We start from the raw sequence: 15,126 nt of genomic DNA, 5'->3' as shown, positions 1-15,126 counted from the left end.
CAGCACAGCAGCAAAGTATACCAGGTACTTTGATGATGAATCCCATCTGTCCAGTTTTTTTAATAAGAAAAATCGCTTACTGTTTTTTTGTGCCCCTTGGCATTGTGCACCCCTAGGTCTGGACCTATGCATAAATCCTGGCCCGAATGCACTTTTAGGAAGGGCTTAAATTTAATGATAGTAGTAATGATGATGTAATTGGATCATTATTGTTCGAGTGTTTAAGGGTTAAAAAAACGACGAGATACACAAAATAAAACATTTCCATGGTCGAAAATTTGCGAAACATTAAAAGTTATTGCATTATGAGGCAAAGTGACATAGCAATAGCTTGTAGTTAGTGTAATTTTAAAAATGAAAATATAGACATAGTTTTATGTTTTCTGGCAAAGCAACAAAATATTAAGCTTTTATACATGGTACATTTAAGAAATAACAGCTTTGACTGGTTTTCAGGAACTTGAGAGTAAAGTTGGTTTCAAAGCACTATATTTTGAAAACGCATTTGAAAAACGAATCATCGTTTGTTGTTTTGGTTTTTTTGTTTTTTTTATTTTGGATACTTGAAAAGAGAATTCTTGAGCCACAAATTTTACAGTTTTAATGGGCAGAGAGTTACGGAATCATAGTTTTTCAGCAAAAGAAACTAAAGCGAAGTGTTGCATCGGCAATGCTTTTTGTAATGCAAAAAAGCAACCAAAATCAAGTTTTAACAGAATTCTAACGGAGGTTTAGTTTGAGTTTGCCCATCAAAAACATTCTGACTTTAGTTTTGGGTAGCTACATAACATGACTTTATCTGATACCTTAATAACCAGTTATATCGTTCTTTTGCTATGTAAATAAAGTGTTTATTAAAGTACTGAGCGTCACTTTAACCGAATGAATTGTATATGGTAAGTTAAATATCAAAACTATATAATTCACAATAAAAGTTGAAAGTCCACAGGCATACGTGTAGTGAAATTTAAACTAGAACTTGCAGGCTTCAAGGCTTAACAGTATAGAACATCTTTTAAAATTTCGAAGCCTGTTAGCGCCATAATCTTCAATTGCTTGGAGGGAGTCTGCTTGAGTTTAATTACGCATCCTTCTATTCAAGTTGATCAATCCGGGGCATCAGTCCAATCACATGCAATTTGTCTTGATATTACTGGCCTAATCCTGTTGATTTTTTTTTATCAGTATTGGAGTTAGATTAAGGTTTAGTAAGATTGCATCACGAAATTTCCAGCCTATTTTTCCTTTCTTATAATTTAAAAAAAAGGGTTGGGAATTTGAGGGCCCTTAGGCTATGTTTGATGACATTAGTGCGGGCAATAGGCCAGGGGAACTGAGGATAGAAGACTGCAACCACCAAATTGGTAGGTACCATAAAGTTATCTCACTTGGACGTCTGTATTGCATATATTTCGTCTAGCTATCCCCTGGTTCCCACTGTTGTAATCTCATGTAAAATCCTGTGACATGCAACAAATGATACAAATCGTGCGACAAGCGACGCAAAACCATCCGTTTTGCTGCAATGTCAGATGCGTTGAATAATTTCAACTCATACGATAAATCGCATGTGTTGTTGTGATTTAAATTAAAATAAATCATAACCAAAGTCATGGAGCTGATTGGCAAGCTAATCTTGGCTGTTCTAGAGCTTGTCGCAGCGACGCAAAAGTCTGAGTTTCTTTGTGAACCTCCATCCAATTCTGTCGTAGGTCTGTTCCACCAGAAAAATATCGTGTTGGGATTGACGAAGTAGTGGGAACCAGGGGTATGACTGCATATCATTTCTTTGGCCATCTAAGCAGCTCAGTAAAATAGATGTCTAAGAAACATAATATTGGCAAATAATTTGAAATTATTAAGCATTACATGCAGAACAAAGAATCAACTTCCATTATCACTGTCAAATTAAAAAAAAAATCATCTAGGTAATGTTATATTTTGGAATCTCAGTTTTGTTTCTTTCAGTGTAAGATTATTAGAATTTAAGATTGCCTTAATTCATCTAATTTCCTAATGATGTCTGTAGCCTATGTACTTTGAGAGAGAGGATTTTGTGAATAGAATAGGACAGGTTAAGTGGAACTAAGTCTAATTTGTCCCTCAACAAACAGTATCTTTTGGATTATTTCTCATTTGGTTAATTTTCTAGATTAAAGAAGTAGTTTGGCTAAGGTATGTGTAGTATTGGCTCTGTATGTGTAGCCCTATTGCATACTAAACCAAGACTGACAAATCAGCCCAGAGAAGGGCAACAAGATGTTTTAAAGGCTTTTCCAGTAAAATTTTAGTTTAGAAGTCATATGTGTGAAAAAAGGTTTTTAATACTTTTCATTGAGATGACAACCATAAGACTGGTAATATATGTGGATTGGCCCATGGAGAATGTAATAAAAACTCTAGAATTTTTAATATATCCCTATTGTATTGCCTAATCTCTCAAAATATGACGCTCATTTATTTCTTAGAGAATTAGTACCTGATGACAATGATTTTGATTTAGAAGAGTTTTTATACAGTTTTATAAGACAATTATATTTATTTAATGTATGTCTTATTATTTTATGTCTTATTTATATGTCTTATTATTTTATAAGACAAGGGAATTTCATGAATTCCATATTCTATCAATGTATCTTTTTTTTAAATATAAGAAATATATCTGCAGATCTTTGAAACCTCATAAATTGATATTAAGAATAGTTATGAAGCTGAAAAAACTGTTCTTGTAGGCTGCTTCATTTAAGTATATGCTCTTTTTTGTAAGGTTTCATTTTCATAACACAAAGATTTCTAAGGACATCAAAGGTCATTTTCCTCTAGAAGGAGAAGGACTGAAGGTAAGTACTTCAAATGACCTTCCTTGGACACACTTTAATCAATAGAGCCATATAGTATCATAAATACAAAGAAACACAGAAGAATACTGACCCATTTGCCTGCAATATGCAGGCTTTTCTTAGTTTATGACAAGATTTTTGAAGAAACTAAATTTAAGCCAAGGGGAGGGTAGTCAAACTGGTACAGCCCCCTGCCCAACTGCCCTATAGAAAATTATTCCTCTGTTTTTGAAGATACCCCAAAGTAAATGATCTAGAACTTTATCAAATGAAATTCAAGAAAAGTATTTTCAGCAAATTTGTTTGTTGTTCATATTATTGACTACATTTTCTAAAAAAAATATCAAAATATAAAAGCTGACAGAAGAAGGTGTAGAATGGTTAGGTTATGCTATTAAGTTTTTTTGTACCCAAAAATTAGAAATATTTGGTCATTTTCAAGAGCTCAAAGAGGGCTTAAAGTTGAATTTGCAATAGAAGCAAATACTATATTTGTAAATAGCTTAAAATAAGGCATCAAATTGTATGTTCATTTTATTAATTAGTCAATAATATGAACAACAAAAAATTTACCATATTTTCAGCATCACAACTTTGCTGAATCCTAATTTGTGAGGTTTCAAAGGTCTGCAAGTATATCTCCTAAGTTTAGAAAAAAAAAATCTGGAATTGCATCTTCAAAATGTAAACAAGGGAAAAAGAAACTGAAAATTACAGTATAATGTTGCTTTGTCAAGATTCCAATATTTATTAACACATGAAGTTAATAATTGACGTTTTAATTCAAACTAAAAAAAAAATCCCAGAAAATTTTAAAATTAGTTTTTTTTTTATAAAATCATGTTTCTACATGATTAAGCTTACAGGTTTGAACACAACCACTTATAATATGTCAGTAGGAAGGCCCCAAAATATTGCAGTTATTACAAATGATGATTCTCTATTTTAACAAGGATTCCAATAATTCAAAAACCTTTAAAAAAAAGTTTGAAGCATAGTACATATTGTACTAAAAAAGACTGTATGAAAAGACATTAAATTGCACAAAGAGCAAAAAACTGGGAAATGCAAACACATTTGTTTATATTTTAACAATTCAATTCAATTTATTAATATAATGCCCATAACAAATAAAATACACTGGGCCACCGTGGAGAGACAGAGCTCGTGATTGTGGTGACCCCATTAATATTTATAATGTAAACAATATCAGTTGAAGATCCAGTACCCAAGTCCACAGCCCACCACACAAAGCAGAAAGACAAAATAAAAATCACAATAACAAAACAATCAAACAAAGTGCATACAGAATGACATCATGAGCAATCAGCAACAATGAATTAAAAAAAAATCCATAGAGAAAGAAAGATTAATGGTGAAAAGTTTCTAGGAAAAAATTTAAAAGTTCATGTCTTATTATATTAAATGATTTATTATGATCATAAACAGTATGCAATTTTCTCCATGCACTTGTTACCATGTTCCTTGGTGAAAATCTTGATAGCTCTGTTATAAATTGAGAAGAAATATGCTGGTCTTTATGCCAAATCTCATAATGACGAAGTTTGCCCTTTCTGGACTGAAAATAAACTGGGAGAATTTGACAGTCATACTTAATTTTAAAAAGCACTGAAGAAAAATTACATAAACAAGAAATAGGAAGAATAAGAAGAAAGAAGAAGAAAGTTTATTTGAGCCTTCAGCCATACACAACATGATTTAATAATACAGCACTGCATAGAACACACACTCAATATAAAACAATACTTATTTTCATTCACTTGGGCTCGACTGAGCCTCTCCCGCCTTTTCCACATATTGTGCCATTTTGCATATAGTTCCAGGCTTCAAAGACCTCAGGATATCAGAAAGTAGCACCAACCAATGGTCCCCCCAAATTTCATCCCTAAGACTCTCAAGCTCCTGGCACTCCATGAGGAAATGGGCTAAATTATTATCCTCTTTTCCACTTACCATTTGTTCCCATATTTTTATGGCACTTGGTATTAACCAAGTGACATATAGAAGTTGTCAATTCTGTTGGTCTGTCTGTCAGTCTGTTGGTCCTGGTTTTGCTACTTTAGGCACTTCCAGGTAAGCTAGGACGATGAAATTTGGCAAGCGTATCAGGGACCAGACCAGATTAAATTAGAAATAGTCGTTTTCTCGATTTGACCATCTGGGGGGGGGGGAGTGAGGGCCCGGTTAATTTTCAGAAATAGAAAAAATGAAGTATTTTTAACTTATCAGCGGGTGATTGGATCTGAATGAAATTTGATGTTTGGAATGATTTTGTGTCTCAGAGCTCATATTTTAAATCCCGACTGGATCTGATGACATTGGGGGGAGTTAGAGGGGGGAAACCTAAAGTCCCAGTTTTGCTACTTTAGGCATTTCCAGGTAAGCTAGGACAATGAAATTTGGCAAGCTTATCATGGACCGGACCAGATTAAATTAGAAATAGTCGTTTTCCCGATTTGACCATCTGGGGAGGGGAGTGGGGGCTGGTTAATTCGGAAAAAATAGAAAAAATGAAGTATTTTTAACTTATGAGTGGGTGATTGGATCTTAATGAAATTTGATGTTTGGAATGATATTACGTCTCAGAGCTCTTATTTTAAATCCCGACTCGGTCTGATGACATTGGGGGGAGTTGGAGGGGGGGAAACCTAAAATCTTGGAAAACACTTAGAGTGGAGGGATTGGGATGCAACTTGATGGGAAAAATAAGCGCAAGTCCCAGATACATGATTGACATAATTGGATCTGATTTGCTCTCTTTGGGGTAGTTGGGGAGGGGGAGTAATTCTTAAAAATTAGAAAAATGAGGTATTTTCAACTTACGAATGGGTGATCGGATCTCAATGAAATATGATGTTTAGAAGGATATCGTGTCTTAGAGCTCTTATTTTAAATCCCGACCGGATCTGGTGATGGGGGCGGGGAGTTGGGAGGGGGAAACCTAAAACTTGGAAAACACTTAGAGTGGAGGGATTGGGATGAAACATGGTGGGAAAAATAAACACAAGTCCTAGATAGATGATTGACATAGACGGAACGGATCCGCTCTCTTTTGGGTAGTTTGTGGGGGGGGGGGGGTATTTCTGACAAATTAAAAAAATGAGGTATTTTAACTTACGAACGAGTGATTGGATCTCAATAAAATTTGATATTTAGAAGAATATCGTGGCTCAGAGCTCTTATTTTTAACCCGAACGGATCTGGTGACATTGGGGGGGGGGGAGTTGGGAGGGAGAAACCTAAAAATTGGAAAACACTTAGAGTGAAGGGATTGGGATGAAACTTGGTGGAAAAAAATACGATTCCTAGATACATGATTGACATAACCAGAACGGATCCGCTCTCTTTGGGGTAGTTTGGGGGGGGGGGGTTAATTCTGAAAAATTAGAAAAAATGAGGTATTTTTAACTTACGAATGGGTGATTGGATCTCCATGAAATTTGATTTTTAGAAGTATATCGTGTCTCAAAGCTATTATTTTAAATCCTGACTGGATCAGGTGACATTGGGGGAAGTTTGGGGGTGGGGGAAACCTAAAATGATGGGAAACGCTTAGATTGGCGGGATTGGGATGAAACTTGCTTGGAAAAATAAGCAGAAGTCTTGCATACGTGATTTACATAATTGGAACGGATCCGCTCAATTGCGGGGGGGGGGGGGGGTAATTCTAAAAAATAAGAAAAGTGATGTATTTTTAACTTACGAAGGAGTGATTGGATCTTCATGACACTTCATATTTAGAAGGACCTCGTAACTCCAATATCTTATTTTAAATCTCAACCGGATCAAGCGTAATTGGGGGGGGGGCAGTTGGGGGGACCGGAAATCTTAGAAAATACTTAAAGCGGTGAGATCAGGATGAAACTGGATGGGAAGAATAGAAACCTGTCTAAGATACGTGACTGACATAACTGGACCGGATCTGCTCTCTTTGGTGGAATTAGGGGGGGGGGTGGTAATTTCAAAAATTGAGGTATTTGTAACTTACGAAACGGTGACCAGATCTTAATGAAATTTGATATTTAGAAGGATCTTGTGCTTTAAAGTTCTAATTTCAAATTCCGACCTGATCCTGTGACATTCGGGGGTGTTTGAGGGGGGAACTGGAATTCTTGGAAAACATGAAAATTGGAGTATTTATATCTTACGAATAGATGATCGGATCGTAATGAAATTTGATTTTTAGAAGGAATTCATGTCTCAGAGCTCTTATTTCAAATCCCGACCAGATCTTTTGACATTATGGGGATTTGGAGGGGGAAATCTTGGAAAAACACTTGGAGTGGAGAAATCAGGATGAAGCTTGGTGGATAGAATAAACAAATGTCCCTTGATACGTGATTGACAGAATCGTACTGGATTTGCTCTCTTTGGGGGAGTTGGGGGGAGGGGTTCAGTGATTTGGCGAGTTTGGTGCTTCTGGACGTGCTAGGGCGATGAAAATTGGTAGGCGTGTCAGGGAGCTGCACAATTTGACTTGATAAAGTCGTTTTCCCAGATTCGACCATCTGGGGGGCAAAAGGGAGATGAAAAATTAGAAAAAATTAGGTATTTATAACTTACGAGTGGGTGATCGGATCTTAATGAATTTTGACATTTAGAAGGACTTTGTGACTCAGAGCTCTTATTTTAAATCTTGACCGGCATTAAGCCTCTTATTTTCCTTTTTAAATCAATCTATTGATTCATAGAATTTTGTTAGAGCTCATACCATGTGATCTCTTGGCTCTTAGCTCTTCTCGCCTCATCACAAGTGCCATATGAGCTCTTAGCTCTTGTTTTTTTATTTCTGTTTCCTATGTACTGGAAGGGAACTGCCCCTCAACTGGATCCATGATTTTAAATATTTAAAAGGTAAATTTACCTTAAAATAATATTCTTCCCCAAAAATTTCTTTTACTTTACTATATTCATTAGGTGTTTCCGATGAACATACTAAACAACCCCACTCTTGTATCTCTTGGTTTTTCAATCTATATATATAAAAATAAGTTGTCTGTGTGTGTGTGTGTGTGACGTCATATTTGTGTGTCGCCTGACGTCATGTTTGTTGATTGACGAAATTACACACCGGGACATTGGGACACAAATGACGACCAGGACATCTATCTGTATAAAAATAAGTTGTCTGTGTGTCGAATGGCGTCATGTTTGTATGTTGACTGACGTCATGTTTGTTGATTGACGAAATTACACACCGGGACCTCGGGACACAAATGACAACCGGGACATCGGGACACAAATGACAACCAGGACTTAGGGAATATAAATGACGACCGGGACACTCAAAGAGAAAGCAACCGGGACACAAGGAATGTTTGATTAGCAATCACCATCAACAAAGCACCAGGACACAAATGACAACCGGGACACAGGGAATATAAATGACAACCAGGACAGTCAAAGAGAAATTACAGACCGGGACACCGGAACACATATGACGACCAGGACAAAAATGACGACCGGGACACAGGGAATATAAATGACGACCGCGACACTCAAAGAGAAAATACAGACTGGGACACTGGGACACAAATGACGACCGGGACACAGGGGGCACAGGGGGATATATAAATGATGACAGGGACACAGGGAATGTTTGATTAGGAATCACCATCAACAAAGCTCATGGGCAATCATTAGAATAATGAGGTATAGATCTGAATACAGATTGTTTTTCCCATGGACAATTTTATGTTGCATGTTCAAGAGTCGGTAAACCTGACAATCTATTTATATGCACAGACAATGGGACAGCTAAGAATGGTGTACATTTGCAAGTTTTACGTAGTTAAAAATATATATATATATATATATATATATATATATATATATATATATATATATATATATATATATATATATATATATATATATATATATATATATATATCTATATTCACAGGTGGGACACAGGGACACAACTACAATGGCGCGTAACTAATATGGCGCGTAACGACTTCCGCGCGCGGGGGGGCTTGGGGGGCGCGAAGCGCCACCTCAAAAGCTAGTCTCTGCATAATTTCTGGAAGGCATTGTGTGTTTCCGGGTCCGTTTCCTTCTATCCACAAATAGGAGAGGCCTAGTTTGTCAAGAGATTCCTTGATTTGTTGAGTCCAAGTAGTTTTCCTATTAATTTGAAGCAAATCATTATAAGCTTGTTTAGCTAATTGGTCCTCAGGAAGTTGGGTTAATATCAGCCAAAACTTAAATACTTGATAAATGCCAGTGCAATTTCAGTGAGAAGATGTCAAATTCTCCTTTGATAAGCTGGTTATGTGTTGTCTGGTGCAGCCTGAAAAGTCTTTTGTAGTATATAAACTGGACTGATTCTAGCTTATCTGCGGCTTCCAGGCCCCATAGCTCAGCTCTTTAATGGATTGCCAGTTTAATTTTCGAATCAAATATTTGCTTAAACAATTTTAATGACTTTTACTTTTTCACTAGGTCATTATGTAATATTGCACCGACTGCTGCTTTCCCTTGCTTTGAAATTTTGCTCACATGTTCCTTCCAACTGCAGTTAGGTGTCAGGGTAAATCCCAGATATTTCGCCTTTTCCACTGCCTTAATCTCTTGTCCTTTCAACCAAAATTTCTCATTCTCAGCTAAATTCCTTCTTCCTCCTTTATTGTAGATCATTATCTCTGTATTCCCAAGGTTTAGATGTAGTTTCTTTGATTCAAGGAATTCTGCCATCAGGTCAATTAAAATTTGTAGTTCACGAGCTCTTTTTGCTACTAATGCCATGTCGTCGGCGAACAGCGGAGCCAAAAACGTTCTGTTGCCGAGCTTAATGGTTGGGGCCCATCTTTTCTCCAAGAATTCTACAATGTTGCTTACAAATATTCTGAATAGCCGAGGTGACAAGGCACTTCCTTGTTTGACACCCCTTTTGTTTCAAAACTCGTTTTCCAAACACTCTAACGACTGCTTTTGTACTTCCATACATATTAGCTACCAGCTGTACAAAATAACCTGGCAGTCCAAATTTAATTAATTCCATTATCATTAATTTCCTGTCCACGCTTTCGAAAGCTTTTTGGAGGTCTAAGAAAGCCACGTAAAATTTATTTTTTCCTCTTCTGTAATTTTCAGAAAGGGCATGCAGTACAAACATTCTGTCCGTTGCATTGTATCCGGACTGGAAGCCTCCTTGCTCTTCTTTAATTATTTTGTATGCTTCAAGCCAATTTGAAAGTCTCATATGCATTAACAAATAAAGAGTTTCTGTCGTTGTCTTACCAGGAAATGACGAAGGTGATGGTAGATACTTATGTAAAAGCCTGAGAGCCCGGTTTTGCACAATTTGTAATGGTTTAAGATTTGTTTTAAATGTTGCTAGATAAACAATAGGACAATATGATAAATGGGAATGAACTAAAGAAAAATATAACAATCTTAATATTTCATTAGCGAAAAAATGCTGCAACCTATACATGATTCCAACTCCTTGTCCTGCTTTAATTCGTAGACGACCAAGATGACCTTTAAACAAAACCAAGGTACCAGATCGAACTTACTCTTTAGATGCTTATATTTTGGCCTTCAAAACTCACCTTATCAAATTCAATAGGCTCTTTATAAATGCGGCTGTAAACCATGAATTTTGTTTTAGCTACATTTAGTGACAATCGATTAGCCTGTAACCACTGAACTAATGCTGTTAAAACTCCCTAAATCTTATGCTTCAAATCATCAGAGGACTTGCCAGTAACAGTTGAACCTGTATCACCATCAAACAAAATGTTGAGACTCTCCCGGTTAGAAGAGTTGCAAAAATCATTAATATAAACCAGGAATAGCAAGGGTCCAAGTATGGACCCCTGTGGAACGCCAACCTTTTCTGACTGATGACGAGGCATAGACAAGGAATCATTAACTTGGGTTACCTGATACCGACCATGTAAATATGATTTCACAAAATTCAGGGCTGGGCCTCTAATACCACAATTATCTAACTTATACAGCAATATTTTATGACAAATTGTGTTGAAAGCTTTTTCTAAATCCAAGAACAGCGTCGCAGGAAGAAGCCCTTTATCTAAACATTCATGAATATACTACATCATAGCAAGAACTGCATGCTGGGTAGAATGTTCCTTATGAAAAGCAAACTGAAACTTACTGAAAAATTGCCGCGATTCCAAGAACTTATACACTCTATTGTAAAAACACCTTTCAATTACTTTAGAAAAACCATAAAATATGGATATTGGTCTGTAATTAGATATGCTCGCAAAATCTCCCCCCCCCCCTTTATGCAATGGAATAATCTTAGCACTTTTAAAAAAAACTTGGGAGCATTCCTTTTGAAAATGCAAGGTTAATCAAATGAACCATAATTCTACTAATACTAGGCATAATAGACTTGACAATATTAGTCGAAGATCCATCAAGTCCTTGAGAATCACCCTTCTTCATTAATAGACATACATTCAACAGTTCACCTTCCGTTACAGGAGTAAAAAATATTGATATATCTGATGTACTCGGTAAATATTTTATAAATCTATTAATACTATAATAATTTCCTTTCTGCCAGTTTTCAGTCACAATCCCCCCCCCCCCCCCCCATTGAAGCAAAGTGATCATTAAGGCAATCCGCCACATGAACATCACCTTTTACAATTTGTCCAGCTAAATTATATATCTCTATAGGACTCTTTGAAGGCAGATTTTGACCAAGACAAGAATTAATTAGTTGCCAAGTCTTCTTGGGTGAATTTGAAGCATCCTGAAATGCCTCAAAATAATATCTTTTCTCAGCATTTAGCATTACAAGAGATTACAACAACTCAAAAACCTTAAAAATAAAAACCTTTCTGAATGCAACCAGTTATATAATGCCAGTAGGAAGACCCAAAAAAAAGGAAAATTCGCAACTATTGCAAATGATGATTCTTTAAGAAGCTTAAGCTACCATTGCATCTTCAAAAGCATTACGTTTTAAGGAATTGCATCTTCTAAATGTAGACCAGGGAAAAAGAAACTGAAAATAACAGTGTAATGTTGCTTTGTCAAAATTCTAATATGTATTAACCTGTCAAGTTGGTAAATTTCTAAGATTTAAAATTAGAAGATGGCTAACACAGTAGCCTGACAACACCTTCCCAAAGTATGTTTTTGTTCCTGGATTTATTACTGAAAGTTTTATTTGCCTAACTTAATTACCTGAATTTACACATCAGACTAAATTAAGATCCTAACTCAACTACATGTCAAAATAGTAATAAGCTGCTAAACTTCAATTTTACCCAGTGTCCCATGTCCATCCTATCTCCAGAAGCTTAAACTACCATCCCTAATTTATGATTGTAGATGAGGAAATTCGATAACAGTATACAAGGTTCTGGATGCTGAAGATTCCATTCTTAGGCTTTTTTCACCAAAGAAAACTCTCAAAGGTTTTTAGAAACAATCAAGCTGAAGAAGAAGTTATTTTCCAACAGAGTTATCAGTCTATGGAGCTTTCATAATGAAAGACTAGTAACCAGCATGAATGTGGTCAGGTCTATCAATGGAGACAGAGTGGCTGAACACAGCATGGCACACTTATTTGGACACTTAAGAAAATACAAAATGCTTTTCACTACTATAATTAAGCCAGTGCATACAAGATAATTCTCCTGTGGCTAGCAAGTGTAATTTAAGCTAATAGTAGGTAGATCTAGTATTTACTCAATGAAGTCAAGTTTTACCTTAGTGATTGACATAAAATTCTATATAAAAGATTATTTGAAATTTGGTTAGAATGTAGATAACAATTGAATGAGACAAGCAAATCTGGTCACAGTAATAGAAACATGCTGTACACTATATATAGGAATTTAAATGTTTTAGTGTTTTCTATTGTTGTTTTTTTTGTAGATTATTAGAGCTATATATAGAACCATGAGGTTGAGTTAGATGCATTGTCAAAAATACAAATATCATGTTCAAAAAGAGCATAAAGTATGGAATCTAGTCTTACTTTGTTCAGATGTTTCTATCTGAAGAGCCCTAATCTAGTGTGTTACTGTCAAATAGTTCACTAGTTAGTAAATTTGGGTCCAGGTCGGATTTAGAAATAGGCCTGGGCCTAGGGCACACAATGCCAGGGAATGAAATAAATTATCACTGAGTGATACATTAGCGTTTTTTGTGACAAAAATTAGACAGACGCAATTTATTATCTAAGTGCAAGGTATACTGTTCTGCCATGCTACCTATTAACAATTAAAGTTATTTTAGAACAACACCATAATTCTTTGACCAATTATAAACTATTGGATTTCTCTCAAGAATGGCAGCTGGGAGTTCAGTATCACTTCTCTCTTTCATTACTTTTAGCTCATCAGTTATGTTGTGTTTCCCAACTTTTCAAATAAGGCTGGATTTCCAAATTTTTTAGTATTTCCCTAAAAGTCTAACATTAACGCTTGGGTCTAGTTGCAAAAAAGCTTTAAATCCAGCCTTATTTGGGTCCCAAACTTTTTACAGTTTGAAAAGATTGCCAGTTCTGTTTTCATTATTTTAGTTATTAACTAAAATTATTAAGCACAATTACCTTTTTCCTTACATTGTCTGCCCTATTTGTGGCTTAAAGGGCTCACTCTGGAAAAATCCTTGCCCAGAAAAATACTGCAGTACACAGAAGAATTACTGATTTGTATGAAATTTTGGTTTTGTATTTCAGTTGGTAAGAAGAAAGAGAAACACCATTGATGGGAATGATGCAGAAGAGGTGAAAACTCTAAGTTTATTCTTGAAAAATAGGACAGGGCCTCTTTTAACGCAATTTTCTACAAATTCTGGATTTAATTATTGATTTCCAGAAGAAGTATAAATTACAGGGCCTGAGCTTGGTAATGCCATGAGTTCCCAGACACTACAATTTACATAAGACAGTAGTGCTTTTTTTGGATTGCATACAGTTTTGTGCTATGGGTGGAAGAATTTAAATCTACATACATTGGAATTTCTCAATTCATGTAAAAAAAAGATGTTTGTGAGTCATATTACCTTTGTTACCTTAATTTGGACTTTGGAGTGAAATAAGGTCCAATATTGGATCTGTTTGGCTTTGTTGTTGAAATGGTGACTGTTTAAACATTTTTCACAAAATATAAAATTGAGGGTCGTGAGTGTGTTTATAGTCCAGTGAAACACCTTCTGATTAGGATAGATGCAATTTGGGCTTTGCTACATTCATTTGCTTCACAAATTTCTCCAAGGGTAAGGTCATCAACATATTTCCAACGGACTTCACAATCATTAGCAATATTATTAATCATAACGAGAAACAGAATAGGACCCAGAATGGTACCTTGAGGTACACCACAAAAAACTGGCTCAGGTTCAGAGAAAGACTTCTTATATTTTGAAATTTGGAACCTATTTATTAAAAAACTCTGAATGATTCTCACAAGAACAGGGTTCACTCTAAAATCAATTAAAAGCTTAGAAATTAAAATGTTATGATCAATCAGATCAAAACCCTTTTTAAAATCAATTGTTATTAAGTTTAGCCATTTACCAGGCTCATCAACATGCTTAAAAATAAAATGTAAAAGACTGACTAGATAACGGGATGTTGATGTATTCTTTCTGTTACCATATTGATGAGGATCAAGGAGGGGTTCAACTTCAGCTTTTAGCCAATTTGCTACAAAGCTTTCGTACATTTTGCTGAACAAGGGGGTCAAAGTGATAGGTCTCACGCCGTCGAAATTAAGTTCAGTATCTTTTTTAGGGATTGGAGTAACGTACCCTGTTTTCCATATCTGTGGGTAAACTGAAGAAGTTGAAATGCAATTAAAAATTTGCGTTAGTGGCATTAGTCAATTTGCCAGGAAATGCTTTTATAAGTTAAATCGGAATATCTATGGGAGTTATACTGGTTCGTTTAAGTTTCTTTATACCCTCAGAAATAGTAGGTAAAAGTATGTCATCATGTGGTATTTTCTGATATTCTTGGATCGTTTTATTTACATCAAGAAGCGGTAAAGATTGGATTATTCTGGCCAAATGACCATTTAACTGGTTAGCAACTTTTTCGTCATTAGAATCTGAACAAAAATCAACACCACTAGGGGATTTTCCACAAATTCGTTTTATTTCCTTATACCGCATGCTACGCTTTGATTCAAAAAGGTTACCATTTTTTTGTGGTAATACTCAGCTGCAGTTTTTCTTGTGATTTTACGTATTTTGTTATGGAGTATATTAGCATTTCCTATTTTCCTTTCTTTTCTTAGTTGAATTTTATACCTAATTAAATCTT

The 15,126-nt window shown here is 35.5% G+C and overlaps 1 protein-coding gene across 2 annotated transcripts in view; it reads left to right on the top strand.

Annotated features, from left to right (window-relative positions):
- The first annotated feature begins 1,818 nt into the window (after positions 1-1,818).
- The window catches only part of LOC136043811 (FAD synthase-like), a 58,765-nt gene continuing 45,457 nt past the window's right edge, over positions 1,819-15,126 (top strand). Inside the window, exon 1 of one of the 2 annotated variants that reach the window (XM_065728731.1) lies at positions 1,819-1,928. The gene's annotated coding sequence lies outside the window, so the exon portion shown is untranslated. Of the gene's footprint in view, positions 1,929-13,543; positions 13,588-15,126 lie in introns of those variants that run through there. The other variant, XM_065728732.1, reaches the window with a different exon arrangement.

The sequence above is a fragment of the Artemia franciscana genome, chromosome 2, assembly GCF_032884065.1.
Source record: "Artemia franciscana chromosome 2, ASM3288406v1, whole genome shotgun sequence".
In the NCBI taxonomy this organism is placed as follows: Eukaryota; Metazoa; Arthropoda; class Branchiopoda; order Anostraca; family Artemiidae; genus Artemia; species Artemia franciscana.
Note: the sequence above shows the minus strand (reverse complement) of the source record. Positions and strands in the feature narration are given on the sequence as shown.